Here is a 10,785-nt window from a genome sequence, read left to right on the forward strand (position 1 = left end):
ATTCCTTCTCAATACTGCTCACTGATTCCTACTTTCACTGCCTCAGATTCTCACTGATCCTCACTCCCACTCATTCAATTCTCACCATTCTCTATCTCTCACCTATTCTGTCATTGATATGAACTCATTTCCACAGTTCCTCACTGACAATGACTGTTCTTGATTGTCTAGTTACAATAGAGTCATAGTCACAAAGTAATTGAGATGTACAGCATGGAAACAGACCCTTTGGTCCAACTCATCCATGCTGATCAGATATCGTAAATTTATCTAGTCCCATTTCCCAGTATTTGGCTGAAATCCCTCTAAACCCTTCCTAATCATTTACCCATCCAGATGCCTTTTAAATATAAAAATACCAGCCTCTAGCAGTTCATTCCATACACAGCATCATGGAATCCCACAGTGTGGAAACTGTAGGCCATTTGGCCCAACAAGTCCACACCGACCATCCGAACAGTATTCCACCCAGACCCATTCCCCTATCCTATTACTTTTTCCCCTGACTAATGCACCTAACCTACACATCCCTGAACACTATGGAGAATTTACTATGGCCAATTCACCCAACCTGCACATCTTGGGACTGTGGGAAGAAACCAGAGCACTCGGAGGAAACCCACACAGACACGGGGAGAATGTGCAACCTTCACACAGACAGTCACCCAAAACTGGAATCAAACCCGGTTCCCTAGCACTGTGAGGCAGCAGTGCTAACCACTGAGCCACCGTGCACCATGCACTATCCTCTACATGAAAAAGTTGCATGAAGTCCCTTTTAAATCTACCCCTCTCAATTTAAACCTATGCCCTTTAGTTTTGGACTACCCCACCCTAGGGAAACGGCATTGTCTATTTGCCCTTTCCATGCCCCTCATGATTTTATAATCCTCTATAAGGTCACCCCTCAGCCTCCGACACTCTAAGGATAATAACTCCAGCCTGTTCAGCCTCTCACTGTAGCTCAAATTCTCCAACTCTGGCAACAGCCTTGTCAATCTTTTCTGAACCCTTTCAAGTTTCACAACATCTTTCCTATAGCAAGGAGACCAGAATTGAATGCAGTATCCCAAAGTGGCCTCACCAATGATGTGCATGAGATTTTTAAAATCATTCAAGGGACAGAGTGTTTAATGTTTCCTGACAATTTACAAAATTATGAGAGGCATGGATAGTCAGTGTATTTTTCCCAGGGTAGAAATGGGCGGCACGGTGGCACAGTGGTTAGCACTGCTGCCTCACAGTGCCAGAGACCTGGGTTCAATTCCCACCTCGGGCGGCTCTCTGTGTGGAGTTTGCACGTTCTCCCCGTGTCTGTGTAGGTTTCCTCCGGGTGCTCCAGTTTCCTCCCACAATCCAAAAATGTGCAGGTTAGGTGAATTGGCCATGCTAAATTGCCCGTAGTGTTAGGTGAAGGGGTAAATGTAGGGGAATGGGTCTGGGTGGGTACGCTTCGGCGGGTCGGTGTGGACTTGTTGGGCCGAAGGGCCTGTTTCCACACTGTAAGTAATCTAATCTAAGTAAAATGTCAATTACTTGGGGAAGTAGGTTTAAGGTAAAAGGGCATAAGTTTAAAAGAGATGTGAGACACAAATCTTTTACACAGAGGGTGGTAAGTGCCTGGAACGTGCTTTCATAGAAGGTGGTGGAGGCAGGTACGATGGCAATGTTTCAGAGGCATCTTGACAGATACATGAATAGACAGGGAATAGAAGGATGCTGATCGTGGAGAGGCAAAAGGCTTTTAGTTTAGAAAGGCATCATATGTCGGCGCAGTCTTGGTGGGCTGGAGGATCAGTACCTGCACTGTATTGTTCTTTGGTTCACCTCCATGGAAATACCTCAACCAGTCAGAGTCAGCTTGCTAATGAATCAGCATTAGTTTTCTCATGCAGTGTAAGATGTTATTTGCTTTGAAATTTGGCATTCTTGCGAAACTGTCCTAATGAGTGCAAGATGAAAAACCTCAACTACATGCCCCTTTTTTCAGGAATACTCAAATTCTGCACTACCACGTGACGACTAATAAGAAAAATAATAACGCATGAAGCTCTAACTCAGTTCACAAAGTGAATACTTGCTTTTAATTTGAATTACTATTGTATTGAAATACATCAGAGTTGACAAGGGCCTGAGCTATAATAGTATCACAATAAGCTGCCTGTACATACCTGCTTTTCTCTCAACTGGTTGCCACAACTACAGCATTATGCCCAGTTGTGGTCACTATATTTTCGGAAGGATGCGTGCATCCTTGAGAGTGCAAGCTAATTTTACCAGAATTGTTCCCGAGATTAAGAATCTTCGCTGCAAGGTTAGGTTGTAGAACTTCTCTTGGAGTGAGAGAAGGTTGAGGAGAGATTTGGTAGTGGTGTTCAAGATTAAGACAGAGCAAGGGTATCGGTAAAACTGTTTAGGGCCTTTGTTTCGCCATGAGGATGATGTTTGTTGGTTCAGGGAGCCCTGGGAGGAAGAATCCCATATAAATACAGGTTTTGTTGTGACTTGATATAATTTTATTTTGAATGTGTATTTACTTATTTACCCCTTTTTCCCCCTTTTTTTATTGTGGTCTTTTTTATATAGAGAGTTTACTTTCTGTGTCTCGGGTAGTTTGTAGAGTGGATTAATAGTTAGTATTCTTAATTTTATATTGGTGCTGTTATTATACTGTAAAGTGGATACACGATTTTGTCTTAATTTTGTAATTTTGTGAAAAAAACTCAAAATCCTTTTCTTTTCAATAAAAATATTTACCAAAAAAAAGATAGAGTATGGGTCTTACCTATCAAAGTAAGGATCTTCCTGTCAACTTGATTGTTCAAGGGCTGGGGGACACAGATTTAGGGTTTGGGTAGGAGGCAGAGGGGTATGTGTGGAAGAGCTTTTTTGTTAATCCAGTGAGTGTAATAACCTGGAACTCTGAGTGTAATGGGAGCAAAGGCAATAAATGATTTCAAAAGGGTATTGGATGGGCACATGAGGGAAATAGAGCTGTAAGGCCATTGGGATGGTGCAAGGGAAGGTAACTGAGTGAATTGCCCCCATGAGAACTAACAGGCACTCACTGGGTCAAACAGCCCCTTCCATGCTGTGGTTGACTCTACTGCTCTGTCCCTATGGCTGCAAGGTGAATTCAAAATGGATACAAATCAATGATGAATGTAAATTTGGGGCAGCACGGTGGCTCAGTGGTTAGCACTGCTGCCTCACAGCACCAGGGTCCCAGGTTCAATTCCAGCCTTGGGCAACTGTCTGTGTGGAATTTGCACATTCTCCCTGTGTCTGCGTGGATTTCTTCTGGGTGCTCCGGTTTAGTCCCACAGTCCAAAGGTGTTCAGGCCATGCTAAATTGTCCATAGTTGTTAGGTGCATTAGTCGGGGGGGTTGGGTGTGGACTTGTTGGACTGAAGGGCCTGTTTCCACACTGTAGGGAATCTAATTTAACCTAATCTAATCTAATCTAAACACCAATTTCAGCCCTGCCTGTGGAGAAATAGAGAAAAAAACCTTCAAATCTGACAGACTTCTGGAAATAAAAGATCATTTGCCCACTGTCAGGTGGGTAACCTTTGACACTGAGGCTGTACGCAAGGATCAGGCTGCTCAGGAATCCAGTGAATCATACAGCAAAGGAAGAGACCATTTAACCCATCGTGCTTATACCAATTCATTCAAAGACCTCTCCAATTAGTCCACTTCCCTGTTCATTCCCCACAACCCTGCACATTCCTCTCCTTTTCATGTGTTTATTCCGTTCTGTTTTGAAAGTTTCAGTTGGAACTACCTTTTATTTACTGCGGTCCAGATTGCAACAACTCACTGGATCAAAGAAAACTCTCATCATCCCCTCTTATTCCTTTGTTAGTTATCATATATTTGTATTTTGAGAACTTCTATTAATTCTACCCTTAACCTTCCCTGCTATTAAGAGGACTTCAGCTTCTCCACTCTCTCTCTCCACATAATTGAATTCCCTCTGACTTGACACCATTTTAGTAAGTTTCCTGCTTTGCAAAGGCTTTGACAATCTTACAAACGTGCAGACCCCAGAACGGGATGGGATTCCCAGCCAACGGGAGAATATTTGGTTCTGGCTCTGGGATTGGGTTCCATGTTACAATTGACTGTATACCTTAATTAAAACCTGCTTTGATCGCCTATTTGTACATGCATTTGAGTTAAATAACCTTGCAGTCAAAGGTTTCATGAAACGCCATCCTACAGATATTGGATATTCAGATGCTTTTGCAGATGTTAGTTGTCACATATTGTTGTCACAGGTGTTGGCTGTCTCCTACCAGCTTGGCCACTTTTACATCTTCCAGACACCAGCCTCATCTGACCTCGTTTGACAGATCAGCAGTCACCCTCGAAAGCCAGTCAACACTGAGGAAAGGTTTAATAAAACCTCAACACGCCCCACAAAGATGTTTGTGCTGTAACAATTGACTTCTTAGCAACCACAGCTATTTAGAGAACACAAAGCCTTTTGTGAAGGATTCCATTGACCCAAGAGAGAAAGATGAGGCAGATTCAAAGATGGTACGGACCGGGGGAAATGCCCATTCAGAAAATGGGTCAGGTGTAGACTCAGGACCCCTATGCCCTAAGGGACTTCAAGTCTTTGATCTGCTGCCCAGTTCAGATCCAAGTAATTATCTTGCTGAATATGAACCTGAATCCAAGCCAATTGTGCCCTTAGATGTGAGTGAGGACACAGGACTGAGAATTGAGAGTGTTTTCTCTTACAGTGACCACCAGTTCATTCCTGTGGAACTTCAGCCGACAATGACCCACTGGAAGGATAGTATTTTGATGCAGGATAATGGAGCCGATGGGGTTTCTGATTCTTCACTCGGAGACAGCCTTGCGCAGACTGGGACATCTACTCACCCAGTGAAACAGGTGTCTGTCCGACAATCACCCAGTGATGGCTCTTTGCTCACAGACAACCCAAAACACGATTCTCATTCTCACAGATGTTTTATTTGTCAGAAAACTTTTCGCAGCCTCTCCACCCTACACTTGCATGCAATGCACAGCAAAAAGCACAACCCCAGTTTCACTCAGTATTTGAAGAAAGTAACCTGTCTTCAGGGACCAGTGATGGAGTCTCAGGTAAGGAGGTCTGTTAGTCTAACTCCATGCTCTAGCTCTCCAAAGCAATCTCTGCCTACTGGTGTTCAGCTCCTCTCCAGCATTGACAAGAGCTCTTCAGCCATTAATCACAAATTCAGCTCAGAAATACTTGTTTGTTCAGATGAGTCCGAGGAGATAAGGCAGTCAAAAGGGAGAACGTGTTCATTTAGTAAGTCCTTTACAACTCCTGTCGACTTGCAGAGTGTAGTGACAGACTGGCTGAATGATGTTACAATGGAGAAGAACGAACAATTAAATCAAACCCTCATTGATGAATGTGACATTGCTTATTGTCTTAATGATATTCCCCTACAAGTGAGTGTTTGGCCAATGTCAATTGAACGAACGTCGGACAGCCAGATGTTTACCCAAATGTCTGCCGAAGGCACCAGTGCCTCATTCAGGCAAACAGACATCCCAAAATATTCTTCCAAAGCCTACTGGTGCTCCATGTGCCAGAACATTTTTATCAGTCTTCACGCTTTGCAGCTTCACGTTAAGTGCTGCAAATCTCCAACGCTCAGTCACTGGGCACGCTCAAGCAGAAATAGATTTCTTTCCAAGAAGGCAGCTGGCCCTGACCTTTGCCCCCCAGCTCGCTTCATTCCAATGTCCAAACACTTCTATCTTGCGCTTGCTAATGGCTACAACTACCATGTCTGCAACATCTGCGATCTCTGGTGCGATGATGAGAGGAGCCTAGGCTTCCATTTGAAAGTTCATTTCTGGAGGAGGAACTATTGCTGCTGCTTGTGCGATCGTGCCTTCCACACACAGAAGTCATGCTGGAGACACCAGGAGAAGCACAGCAGTCACCCCAACTACAAGTGCTTGACCTGTGGCAGCAGCTTCACCCACTACAACCGACTGAAACAGCATATGGGCACCGCTCACAAGATCAACCTGGAGCTGTCAGACAATGACACCTATGAGGAGGTGACTAGCAAAGCAGCCACCTATGAAATGATTTAAGGACTTGTTAACACTCCCTGTGAGAGAAAAGACAATTTCCTATTATGTAAAGGTTGTCAAAGCTGATGGAATGTCTTTCACTTTACAGCCAACTGACCGATAAATGGACACCACTCATTCTTCCCAATCTCCAATATTAATAAACAGATACATTTTTAAAAATTGCTTTTAACGTCCCTACGATTTCACAGGCCTAGAGTTACTCATAGCAATGGTCTGGATATTTATCTTCATTTTCTGGCCAGCTCAGGTCACTCCTGAAGGGTTGGCAAACTGATGTTAAGTCCATTCCTTTTCGGTCTATGTTAAATAAAACCTCTTGAATCAACTTGTCATTGTAAAACAACTTGGTGAACTTTTGCAAGATATTTATTGCAAATGTTAACGTTATTTCATAATGTTTTCACCACCTTTATTCCAGAAAAACAATTTAAAGTTTGCTCCACCTTGACACTTGCTCTCAGTAATCAGATGTTACAACAGTGCTGGGATTTTCTGATAAAAGTTAAAACAATTGGAGGGTGAGAAACACTGTTAAGGTGAACAATAGAGGTTTACAGGAGACAATGGGACCATGTAACCCACTGTATCTTTGCCAGCCCTTCATTACAATGATCTAAAGCCAAGGGTCTGAACTCACACAATGGTGGGTCACAGGTCTATGACTGCTGTTTTCCCACAGTGAGCTCTTGATTTCAGTCAGGAATGCTAGGTGACAGCTGCCAATTAGAGATCGGTCACGTCTTGGTGGAAAGTAGGGAAAGAACTGACATTCAATGGTATGCAAGAATTATGTTTTGTTAAGGGTCTTTCATCTGCTGTGTGAGGAGTGGGATATTCTGTCTCCATTCTTCTGCGTTCCTTTGCTTCGGGGCAAGGGTATGAAAGCAAATAGCATTTGATCCCAGCTCAATGAACAGCCCAAGGCCAGTCAGAATATACAGACAGATAACGTAGCTTGTTTGACAAATGGGGGAGAGGATCATGATAGGGAAAAGGTGGGGAGCAAGGTGAGGATCTCTCAGGCCACATTACAAACAGAAAAGTAATTTGCTTTTATACAGCACCTTTCACAACCTGAAGGTGTCCTAAAGAGCTTCACAGCCAATTCAGTGCATTTGAAGGGTAATGTATGAAACGTAGCAGCCAATTTGCACACAGCAGGAATCCCTGGAAAACCATGAGATAAAACCAGATAATCATGTTTTAGTCATGTTAGTTATAGGATACATATTGGCCAAGCCAACACACAGAACTCCTCCAATTTTCTTCCTAATAGCATAGCAGGACATCTGGCTGATGGAGCAGACCGGGACTCAGTTTGGCATTTCATTTGAAATGTGGTGCTCTGACAAGTGCAGTACTCCCTCAGTTAGTCAGTGCTAACAATCTTCCTCAAACTGAGGACTGGAACTATAACTTGGAGATCAGTTACAGAGTTTGAGGATTATTGTCATGAAATAATTGACAAACTGATGATGTTTGAAAAGTGGAGAGAAAGAAAGACTACCCTAATCCTTGCAAGACCCAGTGCACACTGGCACCCTCAACAACAATCCAGTAAATAGCCTGATGGATAACTTCTTGCAGGAGAAATTTCTATAAGCAGTTCTCTTGGATGCAATCCAGACCCTTCCACAAATCCGCATAATGTTTCTAAGGAATCGATTGTGTCCTGTGGCCATACCTGTCCAACCCTTGCTCCAATACTTAATAACCCCTGTGGCTTTTACAGAGAGTATTCACCAGGGGCTGAACGGATTCAGCTGGAACAGGACTTCGTTCATGTATTGTCATTTTAAAGGGGATCCATGAAAGAACTTTTGAATTCTGCTGGTCAGACAGTCTTATTTAATGGTGGTTTCTTCAGGTTTGATTGTACGTAGAAAAAATTTGTACCAGTTACAATTGCCCAAAAGGCCTGGTAATTCTGCCCTTCCCTACCCTTGCCTGTAGTTTGAGCCTGAACCTTAGAGACTTGAGACCATTAGATTTCTGTCCATCTGTGCCCAATTCCGCACTGATAATATGGTTCAACGGTTGGATAATTCTATCAAGGGAACACGAGCAGCCACTCAGCCCCTTGAGTCTATCCTGTTATACAGTCAAATCATTGCTAATCTGCACCTCAAGTCCATTGTTCCACCTTTGCTCTCTTGAGGTTCTTACCTAATTGACACTTGATCTCACAAGGTCACAACAGCCTGTTGAATTTGTAAGATGTGATTTCTTGCTGACAGGTGCCTTTCTTTGGGGCCAGGGCAAGAATGGTGAGCAGAGAAGAATCCACTGAAAACTGCTCCCCTTCAGTAACACACCTGCCCTGGTATGGTCACCTTGTTGGATGGGGATGAGAGATCCCACCGCTGCCATTTCTGCTGAACAGCACCAACGGCGCAGCTTGTTAAAGTGCTGATTCGATCCCTGCTGCATTTCTTGTGGGTGGCACGGTGGCACAGTGGTTAGCACTGCTGCCTCACAGCGCCAGAGACCCGGGTTCACTTCCCGCCTCAGGCGACTGACTGTGTGGAGTTTGCACATTCTCCCTGTGTCTGTGAGGGTTTCCTCCGGGTGCTCCGGTTTCCTCCCACAGTCCAAAGATGTGCAGGTCAGGTGAATTGGCCACGCTAAATTGCCCGTAGTGTTAGGTAAGGGGTAGATATAGATGTAGGGGTATGGGTGGGTTGCGCTTCGGCGGGTGCGGTGTGGACTTGTTGGGCCGAAGGGCCTGTTTCCACACTGTAAGTAATCTAAATCTAATCTATCTAAAAGATTGGCATTCTCTGCACCTCTCCATCTCACGAATGCCATTGTCAGATCCATGCCAGACATAGATAACCACATAGAAACCCATTCTCATAGAAGATTGCCTAGTTAACTCTCATTTCTTTCCGTAGATGCAGTCAGACCTGCTGACCTTTTCCAACAATTCCTGTTTTTGTTTATGCGTTCGAAGTCAAATGGCGTTTTCCTGTTCATTACTGTACATGATCCCAGTTTTTGTGTTGACTGCGGATGCTGTGTTTAAACATAAGGCCTAGGGGTAGAGGATAGGTTGCATGCGCTGGTCCTTTGTATTTGCTTGAGTCAAAAACTAAAGGTGAATCTCCGTAGGATGACCACAACAATTGAAAGATATGATACGGTAGGCAAACAGAAATTATTTCCAAAACAAGGCGACATTATTTTACAATTAGAGCGAGACTGTCTAGGAGTGATATCCACAAGTATTGTCTCAATACAAAACATAGATCAGAAACATTTGGGGACGTAGGAACTAGAGTGGATTACTTAGCTCCTGCATCCTGTTATTCAATGAGATCACAGTTGAGCTGCTACCTAACGTCATAATTCCACTTTTGCCTCTTTCCCTTAGTAACTTTAGTTGATCATAAAATTATCCATTTCTGATTTAAAATTAACTATTAATCAAGCATCAGTTGTCTGTTCCATATTTCTATTTTGAGTACAGGAGTGCGACCTGATTTCACTGCCGAAAGGTATGTGTCTAACTTGTAGGCTATTCCATTTGTCTTACATTCCCGAACTAGCAGAAATAGTTTCTCCCAACTGACTCTATTTGTACCCCTTTGTTTCTTGAACACCTTGATCAAATAACTCTAAATTCCAGACAACACAGCCCCACTTTGTGTAATCTCACCTCATAGTTTAATCTTCATTCTGAAAAACCTACACTGCTCTCGCTCCAAGGGTGATCTATCCTTCTCCTTAGATATTCCTGCAGTTTAGGGTAACAGTTAAGTGAAATTTAGTGCCAGTAGATTGTTCTTGGCTAGGATATCGACCCATGGAGCTGTCTAGTCTATAATTTCCCATTGTGACAACACAGTCACCCCATCTCCCAACTGGGAGGGTCAGTAGACAGCACCAGGAACCCTGACAGAACAGAGACTTTGAATTGAAGTACAAAAGAATGAAGTAAATCAAAGCTGAAGACTATATGGTCCCTTGCCCCACTGTTTAATAAAGTCGTGACTGATTTCTTTTTACTTCAAATCCACTTTCCCACCTAATCTCCATATCTCTTGATACCCTGAGTCCAAATTCTATTGATTTCTTTCTTGAAAATACTCAACTTCAGCCGAGTGGACAGACAGAAGACACTGGCATTGTTCTTTGTAGAGCAGAGATTGTGCTTTGGCTCCTTCATACAAGTACAGTAATTTATATAAGTGCCCCAGCACTGATCCTTTTTGCACACCATTCACTATACCTCGCCAGGGAGAAAGTGAGGACTGCAGACGCTGGAGATCAGAGCTGAAAAATGCGTTGCTGGAAAAGCGCAGCAGGTCAGGCAGCATCCAAGGAGCAGGAGAATCGACGTTTCGGACATTCCTGAAGAAGGGCTTATGCCTGGATCGTCGATTCTCCTGCTCCTTGGATGCTGCCTGACCTGCTGCTTTTCCATTATATCTCGCCAACCAGAAAATGACCTGTTCATGCTAATTGTTCCTTATTAACTAGCCAATCATTGATCCATGCCAATATCCTATGCCCCCCACCCCCGACAACGTGAGCTTTTATTTTCTGTAGTAACCTTTAATGTGGCACTTTATTGGTTATTAATGCCTGCTTGGCAAAGGAGACAATTTCTCCTCAAATTCCGTATAATCTTAAATATCTGCTTTAAGTCTCCTCTGAATAATTGTT

Source organism: Chiloscyllium punctatum, chromosome 29 (assembly GCF_047496795.1).
Source record: "Chiloscyllium punctatum isolate Juve2018m chromosome 29, sChiPun1.3, whole genome shotgun sequence".
Taxonomy (NCBI): Eukaryota; Metazoa; Chordata; class Chondrichthyes; order Orectolobiformes; family Hemiscylliidae; genus Chiloscyllium; species Chiloscyllium punctatum.